Here is a 19744-nt window from a genome sequence, read left to right as displayed (position 1 = left end):
AGAATAAATAGAAGAATTAAGTTCTGCATCTGTGGCCAAATTCATCTAGACAGAGCCCTGTAGTATAGACAGTGTTCTTCCTACTATAATGCACTCAAGAATCACTGGAGGGTTGCGGGGGGGTGGGGGGGACGGGGGTGGGGGAGGGAGCTGGTTGAAAGACACATCGGGATTCCGTAGGTCTGGGGTGGAACTCTCATTCTGAATGTCTAAAAAGCTTCCAGATGCTGCTGGTGCTGCTTTGAAGACCATGCTATTAGAAGCAAGATGTGATATGTAATTGTATGATGTAAAATATACTTGATAGGCCATTTTAAACCTTCAAAAGTAGACATTACCAAAACAGTGAAATAGATATGAGTGTTTAAGCAATGCAGAACCCAGATTAGGAGGATGGCTCAGCCGGCCTTATTTCTCAATTTCCTTTAATTTCAAAGTTCGACTTACGCTTGCCTGAATACAGTATCAGGTTTATGACCAGGAGCATAGTACTACATCTTTGCTTACTGGCTTCTTGAAAACCCTGCTCTTCTTTCATTGAGTTGTTTTGGGTTTTTTTTGCATGAGAAAGTATTGTTTTTAAAGAATTATTTGTGACTGTACATTTAAAGTTTTGCCATCTGAAACTACAACATTTCAGTACTAAAGGTAATGAAACTGTATCATAAGTATTATGTTTATGTTGGACCTTGCAGGAAGAAATAGTTACAAATTTTAATGGCAGTTTCTGGCTTTAACCTTAATGGCTAAGTAAGTAAATGACACAGTTCTTATTAATTGTTCTTACTGTTTGGGTAATAAACGTATATAGCTTCCTTGAGGGAACATTTAAATTAATTGACTAACTCTAATCTGAGTTATGTGTTTTAATGTGTTGAAGGTTGTTAAAATAAATTAACTGCATCAGTTTAATAATGAAAATATTGCTCTTTTTTTTAACCCCAAATTCTCTAAATGTAAAATGTCTAAAAATAGGGTGGAGGTGGATGGGACAGTCTGCAGATTAGGAGTTGGAATGAAAACATCTCAGTTAAGCCAAAAACATGGCAACCAGTATTTTCTGTTATAAAAATATTTTAGATGAATTAATTTTTTTATGAAAGCTGTCTGAAACTGAAATGAAGAGCAGAAGTTCTCTGTTTATTCACAGGCCAGTAATAATAATACCTGCCTCAAAAAGCATACGTCTTTCTCGTGCAGAGCTAGCAGCTCCTGCTCCTTTCAGAAACCGGCACTGCCAAGGGGGGAAAGATGTATTACTACCCGGTTACGTTCTGAGATATTAACCTTCACCTTGATAATGCTCGTCAAGGAACACAACGCCAGGCAGAGCCTTTTCAGGAAACTGATTTTAATTGTCCACTAGAGGCTGTAATGAGACCAACAATGTCACTTTAGACCAACCTGGGGCTTAAACTGTAACCATCATTGATTTTTAAGTGAAAAAAAAAAAAAAGTTGTAGAAACGAGTAAACAGTAGTAGTAGTTCTTTCAAAATAGCTATGTATATGTGCATGGTATTTCAAAATGTGAGAAAAAAAATGATTTCCGGGGCTCTACACCTTCCTAGCTAGGGTGCTGATTTTTATTTCTGCAGCACCTTGGCTCTACAATACAGTTGTTTAAAAGCTGACACATTTCTCTTGGTGATTCTGTATCCTGCTTCAGTTGGTGACTAACCGTTAGGTCATAAGTAAATTCAGCCAAAAGGTTTCTCAAATACAGCTTCCAGTCAAATGGAGGCTTCCAGAGAAAAACTTACATTGGAAGGATCGTATTTCTAGACAGTTGGTTCCAAGCACCTGAAAGAGGTCAAATGCTGCCCCGACACCTACCGGTCTTCCAGAATTATCTGCAGCCAGGAGAACGCCGCACTGAGCTCCCTTTAGCATGGCTGTGCCTTCTCTTCCTCCAGGTGCCACACCTGTTGGCCAGGTACCACCCCTCCAAAGAAGAGTCCTTCCCTTCCAGCTAACGCCTGGCGGTGGTACCCACGGAGGGACGGGGTGGCGAGGAGTCGAGAACCGCACTTAAATTTGAGTCCAGAGGAAGTTCTCCAGCGCGGATTCACGAGAACTGCCATCTGATGCTCGGTTTGCTTTCTCTATCTCCTACACTGGTTGCCTCATTTCCGATGAAATTAATGATCCCGAATTAGCGGCGAGAGGAGTGCGCGGATCGTCTACCCAGGGTAAAGCTGGGTAGTTCCATACCCAAAGCAGATTTCCGGACCTGCAGAAAGAGAAAGGAGAGCAGGGAGGTCACCAGCTTTCGTAGGCAGGAAAGGTGAGGGTGCACGTGCAGACAGGGGGACCCTTAAAACTTTCCTGAGTTGCACGCCAAGGCAATCCCCGCGGCTCGGTGGGCTGGCTTCCGGAACGCTGAGGCTAAACCGGTTTGAGGGTTAACATGCGTGAAGATCGGAGTCAGCCCTCTTAGACGCTTGTCGGCGCGCCCAGGACGAAGGGAACGTCGGGATCAGAATTGGCCCACCTCCTCTCCCACTTGGGGTATTTCATGGGCTCCGACTTGCAGCTCGACAGCCCTCGGAGAGTCCTCCAGGGTCCCTGAGTTGCACCCCGCTGTCGCTCTGTCCCCTCCAACTAGATGCAGGGACCCGGGAAGGCGCGCGAGGACCTACCGGTCACCGCTAAAATTACCTCATCGCTTCAGCTCCCCGCCCCTTTCCCAAACCTGAAAGCACTGTCCCCTCCAGCCCCGGTCACCCCTCCCGCCCCGCGGCCCTCGATCCCGAGCCGGTCTTGGGGAAACGCGCCCGCCTCCCCGGGGGCCTCCGAGCCCGGGCTGCGCGCACCGAAGGGTTAAGGGCGCGGACCGGCCGCCGCGCTGTGCGCTCGCTGTGCTCAGAGCTGCTCGCCCCGCCGCCCGCCGGAGGGTGCCCCCCCCCGCCCCCCCGAAGTCGGATCCCAGAGCTGCGGCGGCGGCAGCCAACTGCTCCATATTTGGCTTCTATTACACATTTACATACTGGAGCGAGCTAGCGAGCGAGCGCGAGAGAGCGCGAGGGAGGGCGGGCGGAGGGAGGAGGGAGGGGAGAGGAGCGGGGGGAGGAGGAGGAGGAGGAGGAGGAGAGAGCAGAGTATACCGCAGACATCATTTCTACTACAGTGGCGGAGCCGTACAGGACCTGTTTCACTGCAGGGGGATCCAAAACAAGCCCCGTGGAGCAGCAGCCAGAGCTACAGCAGCCGCAAGACACTGTTTTTCTCCCTCTGCCCCCCCTTCCCCACGCAACCCCAGATCCATTTACACTTTACAGTAAGTGGCTATTTTTTTTTCTCCTCCGATTCTTTCTCTCCCCCCTCCCCCATCTCCTTCTCCCATGATTTAGATTGAGATCCCCCCCTACCCCCGCTCTCCCTAGAGGGGCAAAAGCAACAACCAGCAAACAAACCCCAAACCCCATTCGGCGGCACGGAAAACAGCTGGAAGAGGAGCGAAGGAAATCGACGCGTTGTGTTGTGGTGTGGTGTGTGTTTGTGTGTGTGTGTGTACATACACCCTTCCCCGGCTCCAGCTTCCCGGGCCGACATCCCCGCTCTGGGAGCAGGGACAACTAGCAGGAGGGCTGCAGGGGCTGGGTGGGCGCCCGCCAGGCGAGGGGGCGCGCCCGGGCTGGGGGCACGGGCGGGCGGGGAGAGCGGCGGCGGCGCCCCGCTACGGCGGCTGCCGGTCCGGCCGCGAGTGCGGAGAGCCATGTCCTCCTCCCTGGAGGTGGCGCAGGGGGAGGCGGAGGCCGGGGGTCGCGCTGCCTCCTTCTCCCGCCGCCCCCTCCTCACTCCTCTCCCCGAAGAGGGCGGCGAGAATGAGCGGGTCTGGAGAAGGGCTGGGCTTGCCCGCGGGGGCCGCCTGGCCTCGGAGCCCCGTGGTGGGGGGTCTCCCCGCGGAGGCCGGCCTGGCCGGGCGTGCGGCTGCGGACCGGGAAGGGTCTGCGCCTGCGGCCGCGCCGGGACTTCGCGCGCGTGGCCAGCCGCAGAGCGGTGGGAGAGCGGGGGACGCTGAGGGGTGGGTGCTGGGGGAGCGGGTGTGCGGTGCCGGGAGCGCGGCCGGAGTGGCGGTGGCGGCCCTGGCTGCAGCTGCCGCCGCCGCCGCCGCCGCCCTGTTGGTACGGCAGCTTCCTGATCATGTGCAGCCGTCGCAGCGGCCCGGAGCCGGGAGCCCGCGAGCGCCCCAGCCCGGGCCGGCGCCCCCGCCAGCTCCCGCGGCCGGAGCCGAGGAGCCGTGGCAGGCGCTGCCCTGCCCGCGCCGGAGTGAACGGCTGTACGGCTGCTGGGAGGGTGAATGAAGCCGGGAGGAGGGGAAGGAGGAGGTGGCGGCGGCGGCGGCGGCGGCGGCGGAGGCGCTGCGGGGACTGGGATGCGCCCTGGAGCCCCACTGCTCGCTCACTCTGGGCCGGGCCGGGCCGGAGGCTCCGCCACTCCTGCGACCGCAGCCGCCACCTCCTACGTGGTTCCAGCGCTGCGCGCAGGCCGGTCCCGCAGGGGGCGGGGCGGGGCAGGGGGCCGGCCGGGCTGAGCAAGAGGTGAGGCGGTGGCGGAGCGCGGCGCGAGTGTGAGTGAGTGAGTGCGTGCGATTGTGAGTGTGTGCGCGCGCGCGCGGGGGAGGGGGCGGCCGAGGCCGTGGCGGTGGGGAGGGGGCCCCCTCTGTGGCCACTTGGCTGACTCCGCACCGCCCCGACCCCTTCTCGGCCACCCCCCCGCCTTCAGGCCGCCTTCCTGAACTCCGCGGCTGCTGCTTTCATTTTATTTCAGACCACGTAGGGGGCTGACTGGAAGCGATGAAACAATTCAGGTTTTCGAGGCAGATTGAGCAAGAACCTTAGCGGGGGGTGGAAGTAGGGTGGGGGTGGAGATCCTGCCAGAAAACAAACAAAAAAATCAGTTTCCAAGGACTGTGGGGTTTGGTTCAATCCCGTGGCTGCTCTGTTTTGTTTTGCTTTCTTAGTATATAATCCTACAGATAAGAGGGTAATATAAATACTTCGGGAGATTGGGAAATTGCTGAAGAGTAGTAAGGGGGGAAAAAAAAAAAAGCCAGTCGGAAGCTGGTTATATAATGCGCGATGTGGCTAACGAGAACGGCAAGCTATTTTTATTTTGTTTACCGTATGCTGTGCAGTAGGGACTCCTACAAACTGGTTCTGTCCCCGAAGAGATTCTTAGTTTCCCTGTGAGATCCACAGGATACAATTAGCAAAATGAGAAGACCCTATTAAACCCACAGAATAAAAATTAATGGCTTAGAGTGGCATACTCCGTGCACATCCTGGTGCATGCACGGGAATGTGTGTATGCAAATAAGTTCTTTGCCAATCTTGTAGTCACATCTCATTGACATTTGTGTTTTATAATGCAGGCTGTTCTTAATATTTAAACATCATCGTTACATAGCGCTCACAGCAGTGGGTAGTTACTTGATGGTTATTTTTAGGCACAGCTAGTTACTTTTTCGACAGTGTTAGCTAAGCTATTTCTTTTGGGTTTCTGAGGAGCCCTGCAGTTCCTAGAAGCCCCTGTCTTAAGCCCACCGGGTGGTTTATTTGGTGGGTGAAGGTAGTTTGACACTAAAGCTTTTTTTGTAATGCAGTGTTTGCCTGAAGAAACCACCAGAGAGAAGGATGAGAAAATCCTGCAAATGAACTCTTGGAAAGGGACTGCACCATAACGGTTAATGCTTTGGCATTTAATCTCCTCTGATTGCCCTCTGTGCCTGCATCAGTCAATATTTTAGCAGCTCCACAGATAACCGGGCTTGAGTGCCACCTTCTACATAAAGCAGAGGTTGAAGGACTCCCCTGAACCTTCTGCCTGCCTGCCTTTCTCATCTCGTAGATACCTGTCAGCGGGTGTAGGTTTTCGGTGTACTTACTCCAGCTCTGATCACTCATGTAATTAGATCAGGCTGCCATGGCAACAGACAGTGTTCCTCCGTCCATTCAGGTGGGTTTGTCTTGTGCCTGGACTACTCCCAAGTGTTTCATGCACAGTATTTGTGCTGCCCCAGCCAGATGAGAGACTTTACTATTTCAGCTGCATCTTCTTTCTGTCATTTTTGGACGGGAGACACTGAATGATGCTTCTAGTTACTCAACTTTTATAAAGGAGACCAACAAGCTGTGCTTACTGGGTGCAGTATGTAAATGCACCTCCCCAGACAGTGAGAGGAGCCTGACCGTCCTGCTGGTGTTTATTGTGAACAGATCAACAAGTATTTGGTACTTGTTAGAAACCTTTCAGAGCTGACTAAAGCAACATTTCTTTTGCAGGCTGTCTGGTGCCTTTGGCCTTGCAGGCACTTAACCCTTTCAAGTGCAGAAGAAGTCATCCTTTAGAACTCAAGTTGCCAGTAGTCACAACTGGGTTTTCTAAAGGATTTATTCAGCGGAAGTAATTTATTCCAGAAGGATATCCCCATTGTCAGATTTGAAAACTGGACGGCCGTCATAATAGCAAAAAAATGCTACTGACAGTAGGCAGTCATTCTGAATGTATTCATTCTTAACTTGGATTTCTTGGCCATGATCCTTACCTTTGTGGTAGTAGGTTAAAAGGTTTTTGTCTCAGGTAAGGGATGATGCAGGCCTATAGCTGGTAGAAATGTATGGTGCTTTTGCACAATAACTTGTACTCTATTTGGGAATATAATTTCATGGGCATTTAATAATTTAGAGAGCAGCATTCTGCTGTTTGCATTAGGGGACCACCTTATTAAGCCTGCTGAGCAAAGAAAAATAACACTGTTCGGAAACAAAAAAGGAAAGAAAAGTAGCTTTGGTTGCTGAAGCTCTGTGTTGCTCAGGCAATCCAAATAAGGGAGAGTATTTTAATAACTCTGATATTTGAAAGAAAAAATAATTGAGAATAATGACGTCTTGATGTCATTGTGACCCTGCCAGTCAGTTTACAGTTTTACAGCCCCATAGCTAAATTGGTAAATCCTTTTTTTTTCCTCTGGGGCTAAGATTGAGAGGGCTACTCAGTGCTCCTCACAGGGGGTTTATGAATTTCTGCCATTCTGTGAGTTTATGCACTTGGTAACGTGATTGTGACCTGCTCAGATCAAGCGTTGCTGTGTTTAAAACGGGCCATTATTTCTAGGAGGTAAATAGATGGGGGAGGCAAGGATATAAAATAAAGCGCAGAAGTTTAAGTTTTACACAACACCTTGGAGGTCCTGGATTACCTTTTACAATGTACAGAAAATCGCTTCACTTGCAGCCAAACGTGAACATGTATTTTTCAGTGTACAAATAAATTCATCCTAAAATAAGTATGAAAAATGTGCTTGATTGGGAACTGTGAAAGTCAATATTTTCCCTTCTGGATTTCGTTTGAAGAGGGTTTGGTAAACAGAAGTGATACTTCATTAGAAATATTATATCTAGGCTTTCCGGCCTCTGAATTGCCCTATACTCTTGAAGAAGAATTCAAGGACAACTCTTTAGTCATCAAATTATACATGAAATGTCTGTAACTGGCCTTACGTTTCAACAGACCTAACTCAGTTGTCTGGGAGTCCTGGGAAAGGCCAGCCTTAAGAGATTATTAAAATATCAATAAGCATGTTTCTGTGACTCCTGGTTTTGTTGTTATTACAGGGTTTGATTCACATTCCTTTTGTATAAATGTGCCTTTATTTTTTTTCCATTCTGAAATGTCAAGTGGATTTTCTGTTTGCACTTACCTTGAATGACAGTTTTTGATGACTAACGCATGGTAACACTGGCTCATTTTGTTTCCTATAAGAAGTTAGTCAATAAACATGTTTTTACTAAAAGCCTGAAATTTAGTGAAGGTAGGAGTGAATGTTAATTCTTTCATTTATAGTTGTCTGCAAGTAACACATAGCTTAGACTATGAAAAGCTTAAATACTTGTGTAAGATGACATAGTACAGCAAGGCAGAATATTATTTTTATAGGGGAGACATGATTTGATTTCCATTGCTTTATATCTTTTGATATGTGCAGCTTAACTGCTTCAAACAACAGATTTAGTTCTGCTCATACTTCCAAGCTTATCAGAAGCAGGCTCTCCTTATTTTGTGAAAAGCACTGAAAATAAGAAATCATAGACATCCCAATAGAGATAATAATTTCTGTTCTAGGGCGTTCCACACAGGACTGCCCCTTTCTAAAGAATTTTGTAGTCCTCAATTATGCTGTTCAAATTTTAGTTTCATTCAATTCAGTTTAATAAAATACGCATTCAGAATTTAAGAGGTGGTATAATAATGAGTATACTCCATGCTAGTGTTGGAGAATATTTTCGGATGTTGGCCGAAAGAGTTGTAATTGGATCAAGGTTTTAAAAATATGTAAATACTTAAAATTGCAGGAGTAATAAAAAGGTTTAGGTAACTAATCTTTATTGGTGGAAATAGTTTTCAGAAATCTCTTTCCTGTTTCATAATTTATGTATCTTTGTCTTTATCAGTGTAGTAATATATTTTATAATCCTTATAAATCTGAAGTTTTCAGGCCAATGTACTATAAATATGTGTACTACCTATTACCATTTCAAATGTACTAAAACACATTTTAGAACTATTAAAGACAAAAAAGCAACAAGCATTATATTCTCCTTGACATATTTGATGTGAGCAGAACTGATTCATTGATTTTTTTATAGCTTTTAATGCATCCCATTTGTGGAGTAATGAAAATGCAATGGTAATGGCAATAATGTAAGCAAAAATTGTATCCTAAACCTGAAAATTACTTTTCAGAAAACTCATTGTAGTGTAATCACAGTTTGAGGCTTTCGGGGGGGAGAGGTTCCCCTGATGATGGTGTTTGGATTCAGGCTAAGAGGAACTCCTTTTTTTCTATTTAGGTGCTCTTTAATGGACACGTTTTGAATGAGTTATTTAGCAGAAGTTTTTAGTGATCATTGTCATAGCTGCTAACCTGTAAACATTTATGCTTCTAACATTCAAAGAAAATGTATTTTTTCTGTCACCGCGTATGGCAAATTTTCTTTTATTGCACCCTTAGCTTTGGCCTACTCTCCCCGAAGTATTTATATTATATCCTGTATCCATATTATTTATATATTATCACCTCTTTACTGACTGTCACATCAGTATTACTTGGGCCATCTTTCTGTCTTCCACTATTAATAGTATTGTGTTATGTTGCCCTGCTGTGCTTTTTAAATATTAAGGGTTCCATTTTTAGCAGATACATAAAACAGTCTATAGGCTATTTTCTGGTATGTTGTTTGTATGTTTTTGCAATACAGAGTCCACTCTGCCTTGCTTTATCCTTGTGTTTCTTCCCTCCAGTGGAACACAGCAAGTTATGTTAACTCTTTGAGTTAGTCTAACTGGTGTAGCAACACAAATGCTTTTGAAATAAGTAGGCATACCAACGTGAGAGTAAATTAATATTTTACAGCATTTGCATCATGTTTGACTGTTCTCTGCACTTCAGCAGAATAGAAGGAGACTGTAATTTGGACTCTATAAAAGCTTATCTGCCAGGTGATAGGTAAATAGGATGGTGTGCACATACATCAATACACAAGCCAACACTCTCAACTGTTAGCTCATAAAGCAAGCACTTTGCAAATCCCCGGTACCTGCACCTTGTTTGAAAATGATGATCAAGTATTTTGATGCTTCATTTGAAATGTTACTAGATAAAATCAAGATTACTACCCCCTCCCGGGCCCTTAAAACAAGTACTGTGTAAGAATAAATAGAATATTGTGAGCTTCTATTTAACTTGGCCACTATTTATATTTGTAACTCAGCAAGCTTCTTAGTGAAGGACAGTGTCTTCCAAGGACTTCAGAGACGTTATAGTCTAGAACAGCTTGCTTCTTTCTCTGTCTACACTTACTGATTACATGTGGGGAAACCAAGGCCTAGAAAACTTCCTTCTTCTGCATATCAGTCCCAGGCATGCAATAGATGCTTAAATAAATACTTGGTGAATGGATTAGCTAGAAGTAAGAATACTTTGGCTATTATTCATTACTTCGCAAAGTGTTGGAAAGCAATCGAAATTATTTTCCTTTCCAGCTGGGCTGTGCTCTTAAAAATAGTGAGTGTGTATGGATGAAAATAATCATGAGATGTGTTGCCATGTACCCAAGGATAATTGGCTCACTTACCTGTTTACAGATTATTCACATTGGAGATCATATTCATAGCTCCAGAATAGTTTTTTTTCTGACACCCAATATAATCCTGGGCCTTCTCCTTCCTACTGTTACCTGGCGTGGGCTTAGGAAACCCAAACTAAATTTAAAACCAGCCTAAACAAATATGCAGATCAGCTCCAGGAATCAAAGGCTGAAAAAAATCAGTCCAGCAATGACTAGTTTGGGGATTAGTTTATAATAACTGTGCTACTGATTTTATTTAATGTGGAGAGTTGGGAACTACCAGTATTTAAAAACATGATTTAAATAGATAGTGCTGGAAACTATGTTAGCAGATCGAGCCCTCAACTTCTTCCATTTCTATGCATAGGTCTTTACCTCACAAAACCTACTACAAGCACCAGTCTCCCTGATGGAAAGGTATATGGAAGATTCATTCATTCTCTCTTTCATTCATCCATTCACACATTCACTCATTCATCATACAGTGGGTAATTTTTACTTAAACATGCTCAAGATATTGTGGCAGAATAAAAATCAAGTAGACATACATTCAGTAATTAAATCATTTAAAGTTTAGTGGAAAAGAAAGTCTAGTGAGTATATGCATACTTAAAATTTTTTTTTTCTGCATTTGATTCTTTCTTCTATCCCATTAGACTGGTATGCTAATAACTGCTCTGTTTCATGATTGTGCCTCAAAGTTGCATGTTGATAGTAAGATATGCCTCGTGAAAGTTAGACTCTGGCTCAATTACTATTCAGTCCATGCCCATTTTCACCTGATAGTCCTGTGATTACCAGCATGTGTTTATGAGGAAATTGGCTAGAATCATTAGGGAAAAGAATGACAGTAGCTGTCTCAAATGGGGAGACCAAGCTCTTAATTTGATTGAAGGGATGACCTTTCTGTGTGTTGGCCTCCCTCTGAGCCCTGTTGAATAAAACCAGACCTGCCTTTTGAGCTGGCTGGTGGTAGCTGTGTAATTCTCATAAAACAATGCAAAATTTGATGTTCTTAAAGTTTAGATTTCAGTGCATGGGCACTTTCAGGTGGAATTATGTTTTAAAGCCGTTCGTTCTGTTTCTCATTTTGGATTTCCTCTTCTGCACCCCCTGGACCATTGCAGGAGGATCGTGCAGCAGATCACCAGGGTGGTCCATTCAAGCTGCAGATTTGTCTGTCATCTTCGGACAGCAGGCTCGTCCTCCACAGCTACTGCAGGAGAGCGCGTCACCCATCAGGTGAGAGTTTTGCGATGCTCTCTAGTTTCCATCTGAGGATAAAGTCTGACCTGGGAAAATCGCCTACTAGCCGTACTTTAGCACTTTGTAGACTGTTTAAGATAATTGTTCTTTGCAAACTGTATTGTGTGGGAAATTGAGAAATCGCCAAGAGAGGTTTCTTTAAAGCTTGGATTAGAGTATTTCTCTTTTTGATTTATTTGGTTTATGAAGTAGTCTACCTCTGACTTTGTGGATGGTCGATTATCGTGTGTGTTGGGCTGGAACCTGCTCATTTTAATTGTCACCTGTACTTCAAGCTGGTGAGAATGTTTTGCTACCAAATGGTTATCTTAAGTCACGTTTTAGGTTATTGTGGTGGTATGACCCTTGTGTAGGGAGACGGGGTCGTTTGTTCGGTAGCAACCCATATTTGTTGGATCTCGAATTTCTCTGTGTCTGTTTGGATTTTACAACTTCCTGATTTCTTCATGTACAGTAAATTTTTCTCATCTGGAGAGTCATGCAGACCCAGGGTGGATGCAGGGTTGATGACTCATGGTTCTCTGTTAAAGGGAAGACAAGAGGAGAGTGCCTACATGAAATCAGGAGACCATGGAAGTTAGTTAGAAGTTGGGGCAATAAGGGCTTGGGAACACTGGTATTCGCAACCGGAGGAGATTGTGAAATAGATCCCTTCTCTCTGTTTGCCTTGGGAGTAGTCCTGCTCCAAGCTGTGGAAATAGACTAGTTCAGAGGTTCCCGAGCCTGGCTGGGCACCAGAATCACCGGGAGAGGTTAAAAAAAATAGAATAGGGGCTCCACCCTAGATCTACTGAATCAAAATGAACCTTAATGGTCTCTTGGAGTCATACTGATGTTCCACAGCTTTGGCAAAGGCTGGATCAGGTGGTCTCTGGGCAGCTCTTCCTGAGTCATGTTGGATTTCCTTCCTTGGTGAGATGCACAGTCCACTTTTACCAAACCTCACATACAAAACTCTGGATTTTCAGCTGATGTTTAAGAGGTGAATAGTTGCTTTATCAAAATGTTCATTTTGAAACTGATTCAGTAGATTTCTTTAAATAAAGAACCGCCCCCCGCCAACCCTGGGCTTCTAAGATCCAGTTTTTAACTTCCATATAAATTCCATGGTATTTGAGATAAGAGCGCAGGGCTCTGGAACCAGCCTGTCTGAATTTAAAATCTAGAGCTGCCACTGTGAACTTGGGCAGCCCTGTAACCTTCCTATTCCTCAGTTTCTTCTGTGTAAGATGGAGATAATATTAGACGTTTCTCTAGGGCTGCTGTGAGGATGGAATGACGTAATATTTGTACACTGAGCAGAATAGTACCTGGTATATGGTTTATGATCCATGAACCTGTGCTGTCACTGTGAACCTGTGACTTGTCTTAACAGGGTGATTGTAATGTTCTTATTTGGTTATGGTTGCTTCTCAACCATACATGACTCGGAATAAGTAAATATCCCTGTACCTTGGTCTTTGGACCAACATTGCAGATATTTGCAGCCCTGCAAAGCCAACGGGCCTTTTATTTATTTTTCTGAACTTTGTGTTAGTCTACCTTGATTCCTGATGCAGGTTGCCTATGTATTGTTTTTATACTGTAGGATGAACTGCTGAGTTGCAGGCATAAGTGACGTCACTTGTGGTCTGAGTAAAAACACACACATACCTGAATGCCGGAAGTACTGTGCCTCAGAAAGGGGGGTCAGTAAAGTCCTACTGGGGGGCAAGGCAGGGGAGAGAGGAAGTTATCATACACATTCTATCCTTGTGAAATATGGAACTGAGTACTTTACATTTTATGGGCTGTGGGTTGGGGAAAGCGTCTTTCAAAGGAGATAGAACAACTCTAGAATTCTGTGCAGAGTTAAGTCTCATAAGGCCTACAAGTGTCAGCTCCGTTGAAAGGGGTGCGATGTCTTATTGCTAATTTCTCTCTTAGGGGTATTATCCGTTTTAGGCAGAAAATCCTCACCTTGAAGTTTTGGGGGAAGTGGCTTAATTGCATATGTGGTTAACACATATGCAATTTTTTTTAACCTGTGGTGTTTAAAGAGAATCATGTGTTAAAACAGGAATGTCTCAAGAATTTATTGTGAAAAAAACGGGCAGCAAACAGTCCTATCTCTTGGTCAGTATGTGTAGCTTATTGAGAAGAGATCCAGGTTTTTATAGTACATAGTACAGTATATTAAGTGTCATAGGAATACTCATATTACTGACAAAGCAGTGCAGAGTCACCTTGAGTTTTAAGCAGCTGACATTTCCTAGGATCGCATTTAAAGGAAGCTTACAAGCATTAGCTAAATGTTTTGCATAAATAATGGCCTCATTACAGTCCTCACAATTGATGGCTAAATGTAAGCAAGGAAACAGTATCATTCATGTTGTACTCTGGTATACTCATTAAGGTTTTTTCTTTTTTAAGAAAAATAAAACCTAGATTACAGTTATTTCTGGTTCTAGCTATTTTATTAATACAATACAGCTATAGCAGTTTATGACCTACCTCATTTACAGGCACGGTCTATGTAAAGAAATGATTCACTCATTTATTCACTGTGTATTTTTTTTTTTTTTACTACTGCACAGAGTGAGTAAGAGCTACTAGGAGGAGGTTATATTCTTCGTGGTCAAGTAGGGGGAAGAAGAAATGCTCTGAAATAACTAATGCAAAGCAGAATGGGGTGGGTTGTACTTACTGGGGCAGGTTCTAACACAGAAGGAATTCAGGAGAATGATGCTGAGTAGGATGATGGGGAAAGACCTGGAGGAGGAGGGACAATTTGAGTTGAACTCTGAAGACTGGTTAGCATTTCTGTGGGAAGAGATGGATAGAGTGTGAGGATGACTGTTTCAGTGCCAGGGCCATAACAAGCAAGTGCATGGTATGTAATTGATGAGGCCATCGTGGCAGAAGCCCAGGTGCTGGTGGACATCTGAGTTGCTGGAGTCCGGCAGACAGTAGAGTGTGGGAATAAGATTACTGAGAGATCTGGTCTGGAGATAAATTTGGAGGAGCAGTTGGCATGAAAGTGATCTTCGAGATTGGGCTTTGGGTTCTTGTGCCTGGCAGGAAGTTTGACAGGCAGGCGGGATGAGTATATTTCAGTGATGACGTCAGCCAGAGTGGAATATGTAGAGGGAAGTAAGAGACAGTGGAGGCAGCAGAAATGGAGCATTGCTGTGGCACAGCCTTTGTATGTTTCCTGTTTAAGACCTGGGGTGAAGGGAGGGAGGATGGAGAAATTGGGATGATGCACGGGGTGGGTAATGGGGGGGGCGTCTTCCCTAGACACTCAGGCACCTTGGAAACTCAGGGCTGAGCTTTTAGCTCAATGAAATCTTATTGAAACCTTTATTCTTTAAGACCTTTAAAAAAATAGAAACTTGAGCTAATTTTAGCCAGATCTAACGTGTGTGTATGAAAATGAATGCTGCTTTTGAAATTCAGCGCATGCAGTATCTCTTTTCATTTAAACAAATGATCCCTCTATTTTCCTCTAAACAGTTTTATTAAGAAGATTTTCAGTGAAGCCCTGGACACACTGACAACGATTCCAGCTTTGCCTTTGATCTTTTCCACCGTGGATTTATTTATCTCATGTGATATGCGTAAATCACATCGTGCCACCTACTTGACTCTGGAGCAATTGTTCATTTGTGGCAATTCATTTATTGTACTTTGATAAATCACATTAATATGGGCGTGTTTCATAACTTTAGTGTGGACTCCTAAATGTTATTTGAGTGTGTGTGTGTTTGTGTGTATATGTGTGTGTATATATATACATATATATATGTATTTCCAGCTACTAGTCACAGCTTTCTGGACAATTTGGCTTTTCATTTATACTTTATAGAAAATGTAGAGTTAGTGAGCCTTGGCTCTGGGGAGAAAGACTGCATAGCTCAAAGTGAAGGAGAAAGCTGGACATTATCTGGTTATATTGCTATTATTGGGGAGTCAGTCTTAATATAATGAAGGAATATTTGAGGATTATTTAAGATTTTTTTTAACCTGAGTTATTTCGATGGGCTGTCTGTAGTCCCCTAAATGGCCCAGAATGAGGCTGTGACTTACCTTTCATAAAAGACAAGAAGGTTAGGACAGGAGTGACAGGAATGGAGAAAACAACTCAACAACTCCAGGGGGCAGACCATGCTGTCTGCAAAGATTCAATGAGCATATAATATGTGAGAGGCATTATGCCAACAAGACCCTAAAGGAAATATGGAGATGATCAGATGATCAATAGTCCACACTTTCTGTGTATTAACTCTTTTAATCCTCACTGCAATCCTTTGGGGTAGGCACTGCTATTATCTGCATTTCACAGGTGAGGAAACTGAAGCACAGAGAGGTTAAATCACTTGCCCAAGACTGCTCAGCTGTTAAGTGGTAGAGTCATGCTGGGACCCCAGCCTGTATTCTTTTTTTTTTTTTTAAATTTATTTAATTTATTTATTTTTTATTTTTGGCTGCATTGGGTCTTCGTTGCTGTGCGTGGGTTTTCTCTAGTTGTGGCGAGCGGGGGCTACTCTTCGTTGTGGTGTGCGGGCTTCTCATCGCGGTGGCTTCTCTTGTTGTGGAGCACGGGCTCTAGGCGTGCAGGCTTCAGTAGTTGTGGCACGTGGGCTCAGTAGTTGTGGCACGTGGGCTTCAGTAGTTGTGGCACACGGGCTTAGTTGCTCCGTGGCACGTGGAATCTTCCTGGACCAGGGCTCAAAGCCGTGTTCCCGGCATTGGCAGGCGGATTCTTAACCACTGCGCCACCAGGGAAGCCCCCCGCCTTTTAAAAAATTTTATTTATTTATTTTTGGCTGCGTTGGCTCTTCATTGCTGCACGTGGACTCTCTCTAGTTGCGGCGAGCGGGGGCTACTCTTCGTTGCGGTGTGCGGGCTTCTCATTGTGATGGCTTCTCTTGTTGCGGAGCACGGGCTGTAGGTGCACCGGCTTCAGTAGTTGTGGCTCGCAGGCTTAGTTACTCTGCAGCATGTGGGATCTTCCCGGACCAAGGCTCGAACCCGTGTCCCCTGCATTGACATGCGGATTCTTAACCACTGTGGCATCAGGGAATCCCCCAGTATGTATTCTTTTTTTTTTTTTTCCCAATCTGTATTCTTAACTGCTGCCATGCATTGTCTCTCAAGCCCTCAGCTCCTTCTGTAAGGCAAGGTGTGCCCAGGAGTAGTATTTAAGGACCCACAGCAGAGGTGCGGCCGGCTCTCAGAGGTCAGGATCAGAGAAGGTTCATGGACGATGAGCCCTCCTTTTCCAGGCGTGCCTGTCTGTTCAGGGTCACATACAGGCTGTCTTTGCTGTGTTGTTTCCCTTTCTTTCACTCTTTGTCCTCCTCCCTGAGATTCCTACGTACTTTCAATAATTATTAATTGAAGAAAATGATGACCATGGCATATGCTTATCTGTGTTTCAGGGGATTGGCTTAAGTTGGGCTCCAAATGTTTGGTGTCCAGTGATGAACTTTTGACTCTTGAAAGCGAGGTGATGAACTTTTGACTCTTGAAAGCGTTTTACTGGGTCAGTGCTCAGTTTGCAAGGTTTGGCAGATAGGAACTATTTCTCTCTGCAGTTTGATAGATGGTGGGTGGCACCCAATCCAACTCAAAGAACAAAACATGGAGTGAAAGGAGGTCACACTTAAGTCAGGGAGGCCATCGGGAAGCTCAGAGCTTGTATCCCCTCCCCTCCTTCCCCCCCCCACCTCTGCCCCTCCTGTCCCTTCACCTCTGGTCCCTGCCCCTCCCAGGCTCATTTTCTCACCTTCGCTGGACCAGTGATGAGTCTTGACCAACTCATGTCAAAAGGATAGAGAAGAAAGATCACTTTTCTCTTAGGCTGCCCAGGGAGAACTAAGAGTTTCTTTCTTACAGTTGAAGAATGTAAGTGATGATCATTTTGTAACGTGTAGAACCATCAAATCACTCTGTTGTGCCCTTGGATCTAACAGAGTGTTGTAGGTCAATTATACTTCCATAAAAGAAAGAAAATTACCAAGGATGTTTTTTTAAAAAAATGTCTTCAGAGGCAAATCTTGCTTTATAGACACACAGAACAGGAGGATTTGGGATTTACCCTCTGTGCACACGTGGATGGCAGCCCCAGCCTTCATCCGAGCTGTGATCATATGTGATGCATTTTATTTACAGATTAGGAGGCTCTGACTCTGACATATGACTAACGGGGAAGCTCCTCCCTTGCAGCAGTTGTATGTCATCTGCTTCAGAGAACTAATTGCTTGGCAATTCCCCTTTGGTAATTCCCTCTTTATTTTCTGATGAGTTACTTAACAGTGACGGGCTTGTTGAGCGGAGCGTTGAGTTTAATGTGTGCTCCAGAAACTCCACTGTAGGCCTGGGGGATATGTTTTTCGAATTCTGTTTAGCTTTACTGAAGGAACACTGAAACCATTATATGGCCTGTTAATATTTCACTCAATACGAGGTTAAATGCTGAGCGGTGTGCAATTTTCCAAAAGAAATCAAAACCAGGCTTCTTTTTTTCAGTGTGCCCCTGTGCATTCGAAAATTATTAAAAAGGAATTTAATATTCATAGAATGTTTAATCCTTTTTTTCAAAATAAGATTTCAAATGGAGTAGCTTTCCAGGACACCACAGCGTTGAGTGGGGTGTGGTAGAAAGCTGTTGGGTGGGTTTTGGGGAGACCGAGTTTCTTTTAACTGCCTTGCTGCAAGGTGAGGTGGACCACCCGCTCTACCTTGCTGGGCCTCAGTTTCTCCATTTACAGGAAAGAAAGCGGGTGAAAGAAGTGATCACTCAGGCCTCTTCTATCTCTAACACGGCACAGTTCCCTGAATAGATTTTATTGTAATTCTTCCTCTCGGTTCCCCCCACCCTCCCCCAGAGACCTTTGCTCTGTCAAACATCATTTGCTGTTGTTTGACTTGGTTCGGTTTTGTATTTAATTAGAATTTACATTTTCAGCTATTATTGTGTCATTATTTATAAAGTAAGTCATCAGGGGTGCCTAAAATCATTTATCACCCCATCTCTATTAGTTCCGTACCTTACCGCTTCCTCAGCTCCTTTTTCCTCTTCTTGCTACCATGCCCCAAACAACATCCATTTCTGGAGTGGCTGTGTTATCACTGGAAGGAATCTTTCTGCTAATTATGGAATAATTTTTTGTAAGGAGAGTGCAGAAGCTCTGCTCTTTGCAGTAGCATCGAGGGTCACATTCTGCTTTTAATTTACAAGTAGAAATCCTTTGGATGTCGTTTGGTTTTACCTGCAGGTGCAGATTTGAGGCTCGAGGTAATTCCTTTTTTCTTCCGCATCAGCTTTCCCAGTTGGTGTGCATAGCATTACTTTGTCCTTTTGGTTCATTTGTAAACCGTTCTGTAAACCGTTCATACTGATGTCTCTTGACTCATTGAGTAGTGTTTTTCGGCAGCCAGTGCAAATAGAAGAGGTGACGTTTAAGCGTGTTTCGTTTTGTTGTTTTGTTTGTTTCATAGGCAGAGAGGAAGGGAGGAGGCAATAGGGGTGTTAAAAGTGAGGGCTTTGAAGACAGGGAGGTTAAGGTTTGAATTCTGGCCCTGGCTCCTTAGTTGTGTGTCCCAGGCCACATTTCTTAAATCTGTGATCCTCAGTTTTCTCATCTGTAAAATGGGGATGGTGACAAGGTCTATCTTACAGGATTGCTGGAAGGATCAAATGAGCATTCACTGTATATTGCCTGTGGTAGGATCTCAGTACATAATTTAAAGAAAAGAAAGGAGAGGCAAGTATAGAATTTAAGGGCTGGAAAAAAAAAAAACAAGAACTAAGGAAAGAGTTGTATCTTTGGGGCTACTCAGGGTAGGAGGAGCCCTTCACAGCCCTTTGTGGGCAGGTTTGAATTCCAGACGGACCATTGAAACTTGGGAGAGCCTGGACCGCCTTCCCTGTTCTGGGTGTGATGTTCTACTGAAGGTCGACCTGCTCCACAGAAGAGGGTGTTAGTTGCTGTGCAATGGATAGAAATATTAACATTTTAAACATCTTTTGTCTATTCTTTACTACAATAAGAGAAAACCAATGAAAGCAAAAGTTCCCTTTGATTCCACCATCCCAGTCCATAAGTCACTATTAGGTGTTGTGTTTTAGTTCTTGATAATTTAACATATATTTTCACTTTTGCTTTTTCCATTTAGCATAAACATTCTGATTTGCAACCTAGACTGTACAGTTATCCTTTGCAAGGATTATATAATATACCATCAAGTTGTTTTCTCTTAATTTAGGTTTTGTATTATTTGTGGACATTCGAGTTGGTTCTAATTGTTTACTATTATAAAACTGCAGTGATTACCTTTGTACACTTAAGTATTTTCTTA

General features: G+C 44.4%; 1 protein-coding gene and 1 long non-coding RNA gene across 7 annotated transcripts in view; one reads left to right on the top strand and one right to left on the bottom strand.

The window, feature by feature from the left end:
• Window positions 1–552: 552 nt before the first annotated feature.
• LOC118903347 lies at window positions 553–2902 on the bottom strand. The gene is made up of 2 exons (XR_005021783.1): window positions 2816–2902; window positions 553–2232 (listed from the first exon to the last, which is right to left on the bottom strand). It is a non-coding gene; the product is annotated as an uncharacterized LOC118903347 (long non-coding RNA).
• ATXN1 (ataxin 1) overlaps window positions 2172–19744 on the top strand; it is a 396430-nt gene continuing 378857 nt past the window's right edge. For 4 of the 6 annotated variants that reach the window (XM_036868327.1, XM_036868325.1, XM_036868326.1 and 1 more), the window contains exons 1-3: window positions 2172–2286; window positions 3130–3279; window positions 11260–11374. The gene's annotated coding sequence lies outside the window, so the exon portion shown is untranslated. Of the gene's footprint in view, window positions 2287–3129; window positions 3280–4228; window positions 4544–4922; window positions 5961–11259; window positions 11375–19744 lie in introns of those variants that run through there. The other 2 variants (XM_036868329.1, XM_036868330.1) reach the window with 2 other exon arrangements.

This window comes from Balaenoptera musculus, chromosome 11 (assembly GCF_009873245.2).
Source record: "Balaenoptera musculus isolate JJ_BM4_2016_0621 chromosome 11, mBalMus1.pri.v3, whole genome shotgun sequence".
NCBI lineage: Eukaryota > Metazoa > Chordata > Mammalia > Artiodactyla > Balaenopteridae > Balaenoptera > Balaenoptera musculus.
This window is presented reverse-complemented; position numbering and strand designations above follow the sequence as displayed.